Source organism: Neovison vison, chromosome 9 (genome assembly GCF_020171115.1).
Source record: "Neovison vison isolate M4711 chromosome 9, ASM_NN_V1, whole genome shotgun sequence".
Taxonomy (NCBI): Eukaryota; Metazoa; Chordata; class Mammalia; order Carnivora; family Mustelidae; genus Neogale; species Neogale vison.
Genome location: NC_058099.1, coordinates 58,239,776 through 58,253,411, shown reverse-complemented (window position 1 = coordinate 58,253,411; position 13,636 = coordinate 58,239,776). Strand labels below are relative to the sequence as shown.

Sequence of the window (13,636 nt, the reverse complement as noted above, 5' to 3'; positions counted from 1 at the left end):
AAGCCCATACTGTTAAGTGATCAAAAAATATTAGCTATTACTTTCAATCTTTAAAACATTCTATATTTTAGGAGCATATGGGTGGCTCAGGTGTTTAAGCATCCAACTCTTGACTTAGTCTCAAGTCATGACCTCAGGGTTCTGAGATCCATCCTCACGTGGAGCTCTGCACTGGGCATGGGGTCTCCTTAAGATTCTCCCTCTCCATTTGCCCCTCCTTCACCCCAACTCACATACATATATTCTTTCACTAAAAATAAAAAAAATAAAATTAAACAAACAAACAACTACACTTTAGAGACTCTTGGAAGTCTTTTCTGCTCCTAAATTTGGGAGATTCCCACGTACTTAGGTGCCATTATATATTAAACACTCACATTCTTGTGTAACTATATAGAGAAGGATGTGATTTATTATACATTTTCTTCATATCTAAACATTTTTCATAATTGAATATCTGATACATACATAATTGAATAGAAATGTTTATGTAGGGGGTATACCAGGTGGGGAATGTTCAAGAAGAGTACAAAAAAGGTGGGAATATGGGGCACCTGGGTGGCTCAGTCAATTAAGTGTCTGCCTTCAGCTCACGTCATGATCCCAGGTACCTGGGATGGAGCCCATGCCTGGCTCTCTGCTTAGCAGGAAGTCTGCTTCTCCCTTTCCCTCTGCCTGCTGCTCTGTCTGCTTTTGTGCTTTCTCTCTCTCTCTCTCTCTCTGTCAAATAAATAAATAAATAAAATCTTTTTTTTAAAAAGGTGGAAATGTGTGGAAAATCTACTACTTCACAATTTTGCTAAAGCTGACTTAAGTATACATTGCATTATATCCGATCACAACCTTCTCATTCACACCTTTTGGAGGATACTTGCATAACTCATGTAACTCAGAAATACAGATAATTATAATCAAAAGATCAAAAATACACTGGAACAATAGAGAATGTATTTCAAAGTAGAGGTGATAAGGGAAAGATTATGTTGTATGCTGGACTGACATCTTATCAACTACACATTATTATGTTCTGCATTTAAAATAACTACAGTGATAAAAGGCTCTCAAAATATTGAGGCAACATTCATCACTGAAAACATTTATATTAGTGATCAGCAGTTAAAACTGGGAATGCTTACTCTATTTTTATTTTTATTTAAATTCAATTAATTAATATGTAATGCATTATTTGTTTCAAGGGTGCAGGTTTGTGGTTCATCAGTCTGATATAATACTCAGTGCTCATTAGAGCATATACAGTCCTCAATGTCCACCACCCAGTTACCCCATCCCTTACTCCACTCCCCTCCACCAACCCTCTGTTTCATATGATTAAGAGTCTCTTGTGATTTGTTTCCTCTGATTTCATCTTGTCTCATTTTTTCTTCTCTTCCACTATGATCCTCTGTTTTATTTCTTAAATTCCACACATGAGTGAGATCATATGATAATTGTCTTTCTCTGATTGACTTGTTTCACTTAGCGTAATACCCTCTAGTTCCATCTACATCATTGCAAAAAGCAAGATTTAATTTTTTGATGGCTTGTAATATTCTATCGTGTGTGTGTGTGTGTGTGTGTGTGTGTATACATGCATATATATACACCACATTTTCTCTATTCATTCATCTGTCGATGGGCATCTGGGCTCTTTCCATAGTTTAGCTATTGTGGACATTGTTGTTATAAACATTGGGGTGCACTTGCCCCCTCACATCATTACATTTATATCTTTGGGGTAAATATCTAGTAGTGCAATTGCTGGGTCATAGGAAAGCTCTATTTTTAACTTCTTGAGGTGCCTTCGTACTGTTTTCTAGAGCAGCTACAACAGCTTGCATTCCCACCAACAGTGTAGGAGGGTTCCCTTTTCTCCACATCACCAACATCTTTTAGTTTTTGACCTGTTGATTTTAGCCATCCTGACAGGTGTGAGGTGGTATCTCATTGTAGTTTTAATTTGTATTTCCCTGATGCCAAGTAATGTTGAGCACTTTTTCATGTGTCTGTTGGACATTTTATGTCTTCTTTGGATAATTGTCTGTTCATGTCTTCTGCCCATTTCTTGATTGGATTTTTTTTTTCCCTTTGGGTGTTAAATTTGGTAAGTTTCTTTATAAGTTTTGGATACAAACCCTTAATTTGATATGTCATGTACAAATATCTTCTCCCATTCTGTCAGTTGTCTTTCAGTTTTGTGGACTATTCCCTTTGTTATTGAAGAGCTTTTTATCTTGATGAAGTCCCATTAGGTCATTTTTGTCTTTGTTTCTCTTACTTTTGTAGATTTGTCTAGCAAGAAGTTGCTGTGGCCGAGGTTGAAAAGGTTGTTGCCTGTGGTCTCTTCTAGGATTTTGATGGATTGCTGTCTCACACTTAGGCCTTTCACCATTTTGAGTCTATTTAGTGTATGGTGTAAGGAAATGGTCCAGTTTCATTTTTCTGCATGTGGCTGTCCAATTTTCCCAACCCCATTTGTTGAAGGAATGAGAATGTTTACTCTTAAAACAACTGGTAATTTAGTGACTATTTTATATATTATTGAAATTAGCTTATTATTTATTTATAGAGTATTAAAAATAAAAATACTGTATTTGAAAGAATGGACATTCCATTAAAGTTTTCAGAAATTATGGATCCCAGTGACAAAATGTTTACAGCTGCTCCATTCTAACACATCATTGACCTATTACAGTTAAGAGTTTTCCTTGCTTCTTATCATATTTTTTATGCTGACTCAGTCTGCCTTGATTATTGAACAGGTTGTAATAAACATTTTTACAAAGTATATATACTTAAGTATACATTACTGCTTTGGAAATAATTATTTGTTTCAATTTAGCAAACCCTTATCTATCATAGGTGAGCACTATATTAAATATGGGAATGAAGCTTTGCGCAGTGGCAGTATCGTAGCCAATGAGGTTTATCCGAGGCGCGATTATTGCTAATTGAAATATGGGAATGAAAGAGTCAAATAAACTGAAATGAAATCAAACTCCTTTTATAGCTAGAATTCCTCTTTTTTTTGTTTTTCATTTTTGTTTTCTTTTTAAATTTTATTTTATATTATTTTATTTTTTTCAGTGTTCCATGGTGCTAGAATTCCTCTTAAGAAGAAAGCTACCTGTGGCGAGTCTACTTTGAGTAGAAATCAAGACCTTAGCTGATCTATAACACACCTAGCTCTGTTTGCTTAAATGAAGAAGAACAATTTGGTGGTTGATTTTGAGAGAAAGTATATGGGTACATGTAAGGGGGTAGAGTGGTGGAATTGAATAAGAATAGGGTAAGTAGACGCCCAAACCATGACAGGAGATTTGAAGAGATCATGCTTCTTATGTTTCTTGTAACTGTGAGAGGAGGTAAATATATTGAGCATATTCTGTATGTGTTAGCCACATCCCTGGGGCCAGAAGCTAGACTGTGGCAGGCAACCTATAAGATGGCCCCCAGTGATGCCTTCCTCCTGGTGTTCATGCTTTTTTGGAAGCCCCTCTCACTTTGATCTATGTGACCAATAGAGTACCACAGAAGTGATAATATTGTCCAAGATTAGGTAATAAAATCCTGTGGCTTCTGCCTATGACTGTGTGTGTGTGTGTGTGTGTTTCGCTATCTGTCTTTCATTAGTTACTCTAGATGCAGCCAGCTGCTGTGGCCTCGGGACTCTCAGGCAGCCCAGGGAGAAGTCCATGTGGCACAGAATTTGAAGTCTCTATACCCAGGCAGTGCTGGTAAAGTTGATAAAATAAAACACGCATGGTACAGGAAGATTTGGGTAGGAGAAGAGTGGATCACTAAAGGGGTGAATGTGAATGTCCAGATGACATAGAGGAACTGAAGTAGTACTCAAAAGTATCAGAGAATCTAAAAAAATGTGAAGAAACTCATGAGGCAATTACAGAAAGTGCAGTGAACATGAAGTCTCTAGACCCTTGTAGCTGAAAAATTGGAATTATGTACAATGTTTACTCCAAGGATCAGGGTGTCACCAGCTCTCATCTCATGTCAGACACATAATGACTACAACAAAAGAATAAAAAATTAGAAGTATATACATGTGCACTTAATATAAGTAATTAATATGTAAGTGAATAAATAACATAGATCACTTAAAATAACATGAACTAATGTAAAAACTACATTACAGAATGACTAACATTCTGAAAAATAATTATCATAAACCTACTATAATAAGAATTGTATGTGAAGGAGAAAAACAAGTAATATATTCACCATGATAAACTGTAACCAATAATGTTAACTAATATATACATATATATACCTACCTTAAAATTCTTATATGCAGAGATTGTTTAAATTTCAGAAATGAGTCTGATAAATGCTAAACTAATCTTTAGTTGAAAAATAGGTTCCAGGGTCGCCTGGGTGGCTCAGTGGGTTAAAGCCTCTGACTTCAGCTCAAGTCATGATCTCGGGGTCCTGGGATTGAGCTCTGCATAAGGCTCTCTGCTCAGCAGGGAACCTGCTTCCCCCTCTCTCTCTGCCTGCCTCTCTGCATACTTGTGATCTCTGTCTGTCAAATAAATAAATAAAATCTTAAAAAAAAAAAAGAAAAATAGGTTCTATAGAAAGATTAACATTTGCATAATCGCTGTACTCAGTTTTTATAATGCGATTATTTTTGTTGGTAAAGTATATCAGATTTGATTACATTTTCCTATATATCTTAAAAAAGTATAAAAAACAGATGTGTATATATATATGTATATATATTTTTTCATTTAGGTAATGTTTTGTCCAAACTTGCACAGAGTGTGGCAATACCTAAAAGTGTTATAATGTTGAATTTTAAGACTGTTTAATACATTAAGGTATTATTCATTCTATGTCTTCCCTGTTTAACTAATGTATATTCATTACAAAATTTCAAGTATTTTCATAAATTCTCTTTTTAACAAACCTTTCTAAAAAGAATCTCTTTGCAATATTTAACCCAATTCGGTCAGTGTGGTCATTTAAAATTATATCCACAATTTCTTTGGTACTTCCCCCTTCAAAAGGTGAAGACTAATTTACTGCTTGTGAACGAACGTAGGTTGGATTTTGTCTCTTCATTCTAATGAATATAATGTGGCAGGAGTGTTACTACATGACTCATGTATGTATATATTTATATACATATGCCATATATATATAATATAAACAAATAGATACATATATTTGTATATACATATATTAATACATATACATATACACATACACATTTATTTATGTATATAAACATATACCTACACAGTACACACTGGATCTCTTTTGGACCACTTACCTGGGGGAAGCCAGCAGCCATGTCATAAGCACATTAAAAAAAAAAAAAAAAAAAAAAAAGTTTGGAGGCATGTAAGGAGGAACTGAAGCCTCCCCTCAACAACTCGCACCACCTTCCCAGCTTTGGGAACAGGACTTCTTGGAATTGCACCTTACACTTTTCAAAGGAGCCTGCAGATGGCATCTGACTGCAAACTCATTAGAGACTCTAAGCCATAACCACCTACTTAAGCCAGGCCTGAATCTTGGTCCACAGAAATTGTGAGGCTACTATTTATCACTGTTTTAAGCCATTACATTTTAGGGCTTTTAAACACAGCAATTAATCTCGAATACAATCACCTCATTATTTTCCATTCTATCTACAGTAAAGCAGCACTAGAGAAGATAGATAACCTTTCATATAGGACAAAAACTTCAATTTAAAGTGCACACAATTGGGGCGCCTGGGTGGCTCAGTGGGTTAAGTCTCTGCCTTTGGCTCAGGTCATGGTCTCAGGGTCCTGGGATCAAGCCCCACATCGGGCTCTCTGCTCAGCAGGGAGCCTGCTTCTCCCCTCTCTCTGCCTGCCTCCTCTCTGCCTACTTGAGATTTCTCTCTCTGTCAAATAAATAAATAAATTTTTTTAAAAATAAAATAAAATTCACACAATCATATTGCCATATTAGTCTTGTTTTTAATGTTGTGTATGTTAATTTTTGAACATCTGTGATGTGACTTTTTTTTTTAAAGATTTTATTTATTTGACAGACAGATCATCGGTATGCAGAGAGGCAGGCAGAGAGAGGTGAACAGGCTCCCTACTGAGCAGAGAGCCCAATGCCGGGCTCGATCCCAGGACCCTGGGATCCTGACCTGAGCCAAAGCCAGAAGCTTTAACCTGCTGATCCATCCAGGTGACCCGAGTGATGTGACATTTTTATGAGTATTTGTTGCTGATCAAAATATGTAAGCATTAAAACCTAATTCCTGATTAAGAAAGCATATTGGAAAGCCACTTCTCTGTTGAAATCTCACAGTAGAATATCTATACCTGGAATGTAATACTTGATTCTTGCTTAAAATACTTACTTATAAACTTTGACTAAAATCATTATGATTATAAAATTATGTCCTTTTTTTGTTATTCTTCTGTTTATCAAAATAATAAAAACAGTATATTAATGCTAGCTTATTGGAACTAGGAAACTCAGTTTTACCTGAGACTTACTTTATTAAATTCATAATGCAAATTAATTAATTTAAATACTTATTGGTGCAATAAAATTTATTTTTGAATTAAAAAGTTAGCACTTACTGTTTATGATGGGGCTAGCAGTGCTTTGAGCATCTTTTATGTATTAATTTATTATTCTTGCCATTTTGTCAATTAAGAAAATAAGGCAAAGAGAGGTGAAATCAACTTGCAAAAGATCACATATTTAGTAAGTGGTAAACTGGGTTGAACCAGGCAGTCCTAAGCATCCTGACGTCCTAATCTGGAATCCAGTTTTCCCATTTACACATAATGAAGCATCTGCAATGAAAGCTTATAAAAATGGGACATATATCCACAGATTCAAAAATTAACATATGCCCCATTCAAGGCAAGACTGTCAGTATTGATTGTGCACATTCCAAAATTTTCACCCCTTTAAATACAAATCAGTATATGAGCAAGTTGCAGTATAGTTTTTTACAACTCAAAAATCTCCTCAAGACAACGTACCCAGTTTTATCAGACTAGATAGATTAAAAATGTCAAACCAACATACACTCCCTACGGGCTACTAGGAACTCTAGGAAATAAAACAACAAAGTCACAAAACACATCATTTTAATGGGGTATAACTCTGGGGTTGCTTTTACATTAAATAAAAGATAATGCCAGTCTTCGAACTGTAACTGAAAAAAAAAAGAAAGAAATGTCTAAGGGAAGGCAACGGAATTGGTGACACTGAGCTGGACTTAGGCGCTGATCAAATTCGAGCTGCTTTCATTTCTGCTTTTTGTATTTCAGCACTCAGGAACTTTCTGCATTTCCCCCTGCTATTAGGAGGGTTGAATATAAAAGGCTACTCACTTTGTCTAAAAATAGACCTTAGTCCGATTTGACAAAGCACTCCATCCAGAGGCTCTCTGCTGCCACACTCTCATTAAACCAATGGAGATGTCAGCACCATCTATTTTGTTTCTACGGGAGAGCACAGGGCTTCTTCAATACTTTGACCTGTCTTCACTGCAGAGGAAGAATTTGATTTGAAAAAGGCATGGGCCTGACTTCGTTAGGTATTAATGAGTCAGCTAAGGAAGCATCTACACTGCATAGGAGCAGTTTGTCAGTATTTCCATTATCGATCTCTTTCTCTTACAGATTATAATATGCTCACAAAAAATTTCTTTCAGGAAAAAATTGGCATGTGGTTTATTTACCTCTGGGATAATTGAAAAAAAATTTTTTTTTCTCTTTCACAAGCAAAGTAAATAAATAAATAAATAAATAATCAGTGTCTTAAACGACGGCTCTGCTAAACTTAAATAAAGAGAAAAATACATAATAAGAACAGATAGTCCCTCTCTGGGAAAATAGAAAAAATAGAAATATCTCTTCTTATAGAGGGAAAATATAAAAATAAACATACCAGTTCTAACAATATTTTTCTTTCCTGCATACATTCCATCTGTCTACAGAGTTTATATCATGATAAGAAATACTTTTTGAATACTATTATATTTGGATATATATCACTGATTAACATTTTAGTCCCCAGAGAAATTCATTAAGGACCACTTCAATTTCATAATGAATCCTTACAAAACTTCAGATAAATTAAATGTGTACATATGTGTGTGTATATATATATGTATATATACATATATATAATGTATTTTTTCTGCTATATACAAGATAAAATATGATCATGGTAGGAAAGTCTGTAAAATAGATATAGACATAATGACAAAATAAAAATTACTCAAAATCCCATCCAGATACAATTATTATAGTATTTTGATTATATTCCCCAACTGTATAATTATATAACTGTGTTTATAAATAGATATATATGTAATTGATATTGTAAACTTTAAATATCAAACCTATTGCTTTTATTTTAATGCATTAGCAAAGACATATGCAGAGATTTTATTTTTGTTTTATGAAATTTGTGCCATTTCATTTTCTTCTTATATCCTGTTTTCTTAATTTGTTCTCAGTCCAAAGCTCAAATGTTAATTAATGAATTCATTCATATTTCTACCTACACAGTCATCTGTACACACTTATGGATATATAGTCATCTACCCATCTATCCATCCATTTATACATACATACATATATATATATATATATATATATATACACACACACACATACATGAACTCTATGAATAATTATAATGTCTACTGCAAAAAAAAAATATATTGTCCTACTTGGTGGGGATACAATGGTTACTAAGACTAATAAAATGTATGTCCTTACTTAACTTACAGTTTCTGGAGGGAGAGACAACAAATAAATGAAGAAATATATAAAATAAATTCAGATAATGATATTTACTCTGAAGGTGACTATTTCTGCAGGAGGTTGACAGTATGACCTCAAAGAAGTCAAATCTTTCCAAGAAGTTAACTATCAGATACATTTTTTTCTCCCAGAAGTGGTCTTGAAAGCTAGGTTTTGAGGGGGAAAAGAGAAATTGTTTTCTAAAGCTTTTTAGTTTAGGATATCTAGAGCTATGGCCCCGACCTGAAGAAAAGTCAGGAAGAGAAGTTAAACATTAAAAATCCTTCTCCCAGCTTTGTTGCATTGTAAGCAGAGGAGAGACTTAGGAAGAATAGAGAATTGAAATTTGAAAATCCTAGTCATTCCTCTTGGAGCAATACCTTTAGTTAAGTCTTAGAGCATCAGAGGCATGAAAGTCCTGCAGCTGGCAGATCCAGCTGATGAGCAGATACCTGGGGTCCAAAGACGCAGGTGGTGGCTTTGAGTCAGAAAATAAATGAATGCAACCAGAATCAAGCAAATATTCCACCCAGTGTCAAAAATGAGACCATAAACATCATCACAATAACAAATACAGAGGCTAACCAGACCTTCTCACAGCAGACACCAGGAAGGATCCCAAGGATTCCAGGTGGAGAAGAACCCTTTTCTATTCCTCTGCCATATTGTCAAGCAGTGGAAAACATACTACCTATATACTCAGAAGGTCCCTCAAAGAGGAACTTGGGAGGAGGAGAAAAATCTAACAAGCATTTAATTCTAAGAGATTGAGTTACATAATGAAAAGATTCAGTTTATAAAATAACAAAGTTTTATTCTATTAGCCTAACTTTAATTTTACCCAGCCAATAAGAAAGATCTAGGAAGAAAATGAATTCTAGAAATTTAAAAGCTACGTTTACTTAGCATATTTGAATATAGTAACTCTTGAGCCCATTTGACCCAGTTTTGATTTTCAGTGACCTAAAATCAAGAGACAAACAGTAGTTCGTGGAACTAGAGTTATTCTGTCCCACCTTCATCATCTTTCTTCATTTTCAACTACAAAGGAAAAGGAACATGCATGAATATGAGACAACTGCACAATGTGGAAAACAAGTCAAAGAAACAAACGGTGTTCCTGGTATTCCTCCTCTTGTTCTCCTGGTTCCCAGTAGCTTGCAGGGAAAAAATGCCTTATTCATGGGCTGTTTCTGTCTGTCCCTGATCTAATTTACTTTTCTAATGAAAAATAAATGGATCTACTCATTTGTTCAACACTTTCTAAAGCATATAACGTGTGTCTGGCGAGAGGCTAAGTACTGGGGACACAGAGGCACAATTCCTTCCTTCGAGGAGATTACTGTCTAGAAAATGAATGAAATGATGGAAATAAAAAAAATTATCTCTTCGATTTGATTAGACAGCTTCCTGATTTTATAAAAAACGGCATCATGGTATTCTATGTCTATGGCCTTGAGAAGGGTGAAGAAAAAAGGGTAACAAAGGGTATTGATTTTTAAATGGGGAGATGAAGATATTCTTGAAAATAACAACTGCAAATTATTTATTTATTAAACTGTTATTACTTACCAAAAACTGTGTTGTGAAACGTGTTAGACAAGTGGTCAAGGCTGAACACGAGAATCCCCAGGAAAGCTTTTAACAACTCTAATGCACGGGCCCACCCAGGTCAATTCAATCACAACCTCTAGGGTAGGAACCATACTTAGTATATTTTAAATCCTCTTATGTGTTTCCAACATGCAGCCAAGTTTGAGCACTAATTCATCAGACACATGTTAAAATATGCATTCTTTATTGAATATAGGCTTGTGAAAATCAGGACTATGTTTGTCTTCTCTATGCTACTAGAGCTAAATAGTAACAGAGATTGTGGTATGTGAGGACAGAAATGCGGTTTCACAATAAATTAATGGGATTTTAGTGTGATTCTTGCAGCTGTCTCAGAAAAGCATTTCATTCATAGTAGAAGGGAATGAGAATGTATGATTCACATTCAAATAAATCGGTAATATCCTATATATTATGTACATGTAGCAAGTACAAGTACAGAGCAATAATCATGTTATTATTTAGAAATACCAAAATGAAATTAGATATTAGTATATTACCATGAAGCCATACTTTCTAGGGAAGTCACATTACAACACAAATTTCACTTGTCACTTTTTCTTCCAATATTTTTCATTAAAATATAACATGAACAATTCAGGATAGCAAACTTTACCAATGAGTGTATAAATTGTCAGCTGGAGCCTGGAGCAGATTTACCCAACAGGAGTTTACAGATATTTATTGTTTGGTGTATACAGTTTTTAAAAGTTATCAACCTTTAAAATAATAGCAAACTCTAGCTCCCAGCTTTTTCTAGACTGACTGTGTTTTACATGACAAGAATTGGCTGAGATGAATAGCAGACAGCATGTTTAGGCAAGGCAATGTCCTCCAGTTCACCTATTCTTTATCTGGTGCGCACCACTTATATAACACTTCCGTCCTGATGGTTGAGTTCAAGGTTTTTGATTTATTGATATAGACTCAAGTTCTGGAACTATACTAAGTGGATTATAATTCCAGCTTCCCCTTTACTATCTGCCTAATAGTGTATAATTTAAGTGAGATCACATGTGTAAGTGTTCTGACACAAGATCTAGTCCATTGTTCTTATAATCAAAGATCATGAAAAACTCCTTTATAAACACTGAAACTTCACACTAAATTTTAGAAATAAATCATTTAGAAATAAAAAAAATTCAGACTATTTATGTTCAAAGATATTCTCAAATAATTATATATTGAGGAACTAAAAAAATAACATCAATGTTTACCAGTAAGATATGATTGAATAAACCCTGATAAATCAACATAATGGGATACAAGATATTCATCAGAGAACACGATTTGGGTTCTCTCAGAACAATGACTGTGGACAATGGGATAACTTGTTTTAAAAAATAAAGTCAGTAAACACATTCACAAAGTCTAATAAATATTTTATCGTGTCTTTAAATTCTCTTACAACTTTTAAATTTGCTTTTGAACATAGGAAATGATCAATTTAAAAGTTTAATCTCGCTGTCACTCATCTATCAATACTACATTGTCTGAGCTGGGTTGTAGGTGTAAAATTAATCAATTAATTAAACTTAGATGCATAAATGTAATATTTGTATATGTATGTATAATTTCTACTCTTTTTGCTTAACTTTTTTTAAATTTCTTTTTTTTTTAAAGTCAAGGTTTAATTTACATAGAGCAAACTTCACCATTTTTAGTGTGAAGTTCTTCAAGTTCTAAAAATTCATAGCCTGTGTAATGATGATAACAATCAAGAGATAAACTGTACCAAGACACCCAAAATTTGCCTCTGAAGCTATTTGTATTCAACTCCTCACTTCACCCCTAGGCATAGGCAACCACTGATCTGTTTTCTGCCACTACAGCTTTACCTCTTACAGAATCTTACAATATATAGCCTTCTTTCATTTGAAATCCATTTCTGCTGTTCTATGAATCAGTACTTTGTAGTATTCCATTCTATGGTTATACCACAAATTATTTACCCAGTCAACAGTTGAAGGATGTCTGGCTTGTTTCCAACTCAGAGTAATTATTATTAAAGCTGTTTATAAACATGTGCATGCATGTTTTGTGAATATGTTTTTATTTCAATGGAAAAATACTTAGAACTAAGATTGCTAGATTGTATGGTAGGTTATATTCAATTTTGCAATAAACTGCCAAACTATTTTCAAAGGTGTCTGCAGAAATGCTTACATTTCTGACAGCAAAGTAAGAGAATTCCTATTAGCAGTTTTTAGGGATACCAGTTTTTTTCTTTTAAATTTAGTCATTCTAATGGTTATGTGTGTCTTTCTCATTATGGTTTTAATATACATTTGCCTAATGACAAATTATTTTGAGCTTTTTATCATGTGTTTATATATCATTTATATAACTTTAGTATCTGTTCAAGTTTCTGCCCATTTTAAATTAGACCATTTGTTTTTATTAATTTTTGAAAAATATTCATATATTTTTGTTATGAATTATCACATATGTAATTTTCAAATATTTTCACCTCATTTCATCCTTTCATTTACTTAATAGCGTCTTTCAAATTCCAAATGTTATTTTGATGAAGTTCAATTTATCCTTTTTAAAATTTTAACTTATGGGTCATGTTTTTGGTGGCATAACTAAAAAATATTAGCTTAATCCAAGAACACTAAAATTTTCCCTTATCTTTTCTCCCAGAAGTTTTATAACATTAGGCTTTAAATTTAGGTCTATGATCCATTTTAGGTGAATTTCTGCATGTTATAAAGTATGAATTGTGTGTGTGTGTGATCTATTTTTTTGACACACACATATTCAACTGTTTGGTACTATTTGTTGGGGAAAAAAAAAAACCAAGCTTTATAGAATTACTTTCTCATCCTTGTCAAAATTAATTGACCATAATTATCTGTGGGCCTATTTCTAGATTGTTCTTACACATATACTCTTGCTAATAGCACATTGATCTGAATTATGCTATTTTATGGTAAGTCTTGGAGACAGTGTAATTCTACCAAATTTTACTCTTTTTGCCCCCAAATTGTTTAGGCTATTTTAAAATATTTCTATTTCTGCATAAATTTCAGAACTCATTTGTTTTTATTAAAAAAAAACCAAACCTTGCTGAAATAATCATTAGGATTGCATTGCATTTGTAAAGCTGTTTCTCCATTTATTTAGCTGTAATTTGATTTCAAGATAAGATTTTAGTGTCTTGATCTTGGACATATTATATTGAGTTTATACCCTAGGATTTCTTGTATTTTAATGTGTTTTAATCACTAATGTAAATGGTATTT

The 13,636-nt window shown here is 33.7% G+C and overlaps 1 protein-coding gene and 1 pseudogene across 35 annotated transcripts in view; one reads left to right on the top strand and one right to left on the bottom strand.

Annotated features, from left to right (window-relative positions):
- PTPRD (protein tyrosine phosphatase receptor type D) overlaps window positions 1-13,636 on the bottom strand; it is a 2,250,073-nt gene that overhangs the window by 1,776,657 nt on the left and 459,780 nt on the right. The gene's annotated exons all lie outside the window — the stretch shown is intronic.
- On the top strand, window positions 2,888-3,055 carry LOC122917813 (annotated as a pseudogene).